The following is a 4,406-nucleotide window of genomic DNA, read 5'->3' on the forward strand; positions in this document are numbered from 1 at the left end:
CAGATCTGGTCAATACTGAATTTGGGAATCAAACAAGAATCTTTTTTTTTTTTTTTTTTAAAGAAATATTTCTTTCTTTCTTTCTTTTTGGCTGTGCTGGATCTTTGTTGCTCCACGTGAGCTTTCTCTAGTTGCAGCGAGTGGGAGGCTACTCTCTAGCTGCGGTGCTCAGGCTTCTCAATCCAGTAGCTTCTGTTGTTGCAGAGCAGCGGCTCTAGGCTCGTGGGCTTCTGTAGTTGCGGCACAGAGCCTTAGCTGCTCCGCAGTATGTGGGATCTTCCCGGATAAGGGTTCCAACCTGTGTCCTCTGCAGTGGCAGGAGGATTCTTAACCACTGGGCCACCAGGGAAGTTCCCAAACTAGGATCTTTTGACACCATGGCTCTGTTGCCTTCCATATCAATGAAAGGATGAAGGTCCTCATTTTCAATTAAGGAAGAACTCAATCAATGGGAAGTTTTAAAATCATTACTTTACAAGATTCATTTCTTCTCCCTCTTTTACTAAGGAGATATTCCCAGAAAGCTTCAGTGACATAAATGAAAACATCCATGTCCAAAATGGCCAGGCCCATCATGGAGATTTAGCTGAGCTAGATTATGCTGACGTAACAAAAACCTCGAAAAATTGTAGTGTATTTATAACAACAAAGGTTTGTTTTTGCTCGTGCTGCATGTCTAAAGAGAGGTAGGTAGGGACTTTGCTTCACAATTTTCTTATTCTAGGAACCAGGAGTCAGAGAAGCCACCATTTCTCATATCACCAGACACAGGAAGGGAAAAGAAAGTTCTGGAGGGTCTCACACTGGCAATTACTTGTTCTGACTGGCAAGTGATGCAGGTCACTTCCATTAAGAACATATTGCCAAAATTAGACATATAGTTTCACCCAGCCAGTCTTCCATGTGCCTGGAAGGGGAAGAAGACTGTGTATTTTTTCTGTAACCACAAGCTGGTTATACAGGTAGGAGAGAATGCCTGCATTAATGTTTATTCTTAAAATAAGACATAATAATGTAAAATTGATAGCTTATAAATTCCATGGAACCCTTAAGGACACTTTACCAAGGTACTTTTACAAATATGACTGTATTTAATCTTCACTACAACCCCGTGGAGCAGTTATAGTAGACGTATGTTACTATCACCCTATTTTGTAGGAGACTAAGGAGGTTATCCAGGTTGCCCACGGTTACAAGTAACAGATGGAGATTCAAACAGTTTGCCTGTACATCCTACATGACCTGTAGTATACTACACTACCTTTAAGAACCATCTTCATCTCCTGACTATTAGCACATTAAAGTATTGTCAAACACATCGGCAAATATTAGCTTTAAAAACAAAAACATGTGAGGTTTCCCTGGTAGATTCCACAACTCCATGAATTAAGTCCAAATAGTGATGACAGCCATCATTACATATACCTGTAATGAGTCGGAAAGACAGAGACAACCTACTAGTCATCCACCACCATCATAGTCTTCTAGGGACAAAACTCTATCAAATCTTCTGAGAAGTAGTAAAATCATAACCAAAATGTCTCTTTCTTCTTTCCTTCTGATTTTTTTTTGGGGGGCAGGGTGGTAGCAAACTGTGCAGCTTGTGGGATCTTACTAAATCATTCCCCAACCAGAGAGAGAGCCCAGGTCCACGGCAGTGAAAAACCACATCTTAACCATTGGGCCACCATGAAACTCCCTCCTTCCTTCCACTTTGGCATCAGTCCTGGCATAAGTTCAGTTCAGTTCACTCGCTCAGTCACATCCGACTCTTTGTGACCCCATGAACGGTAGCACACCAGCCCTCCCTGTCCATCACCAACTCCCGGAGTTCACCCAAACCCATGTCCATCGAGTCAGTGATGCCATCCAGCCATCTCATCCTCTGTCATCCCCTTCTCCTGCCCTCAATCTTTCCCAGCATCAGGATCTTTTCCAATGACTCAGCTTTTCGCATCAGGTGGCCAAAGTATTGGAGTTTCAGCTTCAACATCAGTCCTTCCAATGAACATCCAGGTCTGACCTCCTTTAGGATGGACTGGTTGGATCTCCTTGCAGTCCAAGGGACTCTCAAAAGTCTTCTCCAATACCACATCAAGAGAGAAGAAAAGGGGAAGATGTCCTAAGGGAATTGCACTGAAAGCAGGGAGATGCAGTTATAAACTCCACTCTATCAGACCAGTTGTGTAACTTTAAGCGTTATTTAATCTGTTGTTACCACTGACAATAAAATAATGTCTGTGGAAATGCTTTGCCATCAGTAGTTATTCACTCAATATTTAAAGCCAAGCCTCTACTGTGTGCTTCAGTTCAGTTCAGTAGCTCATTTGTGTCCAACTCCTTGTAACCCCATAGACTACAGCACACCAGGCTTCCCTGTTCTTCACCAACTCCCAGAGCTCACTCAAACTCATGTCCATCTGTGTGCTTGGTCTTAGGGAAAACATAAGAATAATTACGGCATGGTCTATACTGTGGGCATCTGTTGCTTTTGCATGTCTAGCTTCTATTAAGAGCACACAGCTTTTTCTTTGACGACTTGTCCTTTCCCCGACTTCCTGAGGTCGGATGGGGTTGTCAGTCACAATGCCCTCCCATCCCCACAGCAGTGGGGATGAAGTCCAGGCTAGCTGGCTGGATGTGGTGATTGGGTCAGTAGTGGACACATGACCTAAATCACAACCTATCAGAGGCTTCCCAGACATGCAATAGAAGACTGCTGGCAGACAGCCTCTTCTTGTGTCCCTAGATATAACCATGCTGCATGCTAGAGTGGCGCCTTCTTCCTCAGTTACACAGAGGGAGGGTAAGAATGAGAACTTGAGACTAATATGCTGTGAGAAGGAGACCAGATAGGAGAGATGGGCCAAGATGGAGCCCTGAGGCCTAGTCAACTTCCGGACTTTTCACTTCTCTGAGTCACTAGATTCCCTTTTATACATGAGTTAGCTTGAGTTCAGTTTCTGTCACTTGCAACCAAGCATGTTCTGACTGATAGTGTCAGTCCTCAAATAACTCATAAATCATATAACTACTTACTTAACAAAAGATGTGTGTGTGTGCTTAGTCACTCAGTCACATCCAGCTCTTTGCCCACCAGGCTCCTCTGTCCATGGGATTTCCAAGCAAGAATACTGGAGTGGATTGTCGTTTCCTACTCTAGGGGCTCTTTCCAACCCAGGGATCAAACCCACGTCTCTTGTATCTCCTGCTAATTTTGTAACATACCTGTTGAGTTTGAGTACCTTGAAATGCCCTCAGCACCTTGGAATCTCACAGCTGGAAGGCAAGTTTATAGTGAACTGTCCTAATTCCTCCCGACCGTGGAATGGGTGGCGGCAAACTGTGTTATACCCAGGCTTGCTATTGCCACTTCTACTGTTTCATAAATTATCTGTGATTTCTAGTTTTAGTTTCCTTAAAATTGAGTGAGAAATTAAAGGCAATTGGGAAGCAATCTGAGAATAGAAGCCTTCTGGTTTTTTGTATTTTTTCCTTCTAAGCTTTTACATTTGTCTCTACCATGTCTAACTTGACAACAAATGTTTTCAAGCAACATCTTTCTTGAGTCTTTTAACAATTAACTTGCTTTTCATATGAACATCTCTCTTTTGGGAGTTCATCATATTTCATCAGTGTATATAATATTTAATATATATATATAAAATAAACAATAGGAGGTACAAACTTACTTATGGGTTGGAATATTCATTTCAATCATAAAAAATCCATGTTTTTACATTTATTTTCTGAAAAAAAAATTTCAAGATGATTCATATATTAAGTGATAGAGTTTGATAGAGTCCACTTAAGAAACGGTTAATTACATTTATGTTTAGGACCATTTGGCTTTTAAGTCATATAATTTTGACATGGTATATGTCCTTGTATTTCCATGGTTGAGCAGAATGCCTGGCACCTAAAAGGCAAACATATTTGAGTATTGAAAGAACCCTAGCTAGGCTATTAAGCTGGACTGGAAGAAACACAAGCTGGAACCAAGATTGCCGGGAGAAATATCAATAACCTCAGATATGCAGATGACACCACCCTTATGGCAGACAGTGAAGAGGAACTAAAAAGCCTCTTGATGAAAGTGAAAGTGGAGAGTTAAAAAGTTGGCTTAAAGCTCAACATTCAGAAAACGAAGATCATGGCATCTGTTACCATCACTTCATGGGAAATAGACGGGGAACCAGTGGAAACAGTGTCAGACTTTATTTTTCTGGGCTCCAAAATCATTGCAGATGGTGACTGCAGCCATGAAATTAAAAGACTCTTACTCCTTGGAAGGAAAGTTATGTCCAACCTAGATAGCATATTCAAAAGCAGAGACATTACTTTGCCAACAAGGGTCCATCTAGTCAAGGCTATGGTTTTTCCTGTGGTCATGTATGGATGTGAGG

Source organism: Bison bison, unplaced genomic scaffold, assembly GCF_000754665.1.
Source record: "Bison bison bison isolate TAMUID 2011002044 unplaced genomic scaffold, Bison_UMD1.0 scf7180017864329, whole genome shotgun sequence".
In the NCBI taxonomy this organism is placed as follows: Eukaryota; Metazoa; Chordata; class Mammalia; order Artiodactyla; family Bovidae; genus Bison; species Bison bison.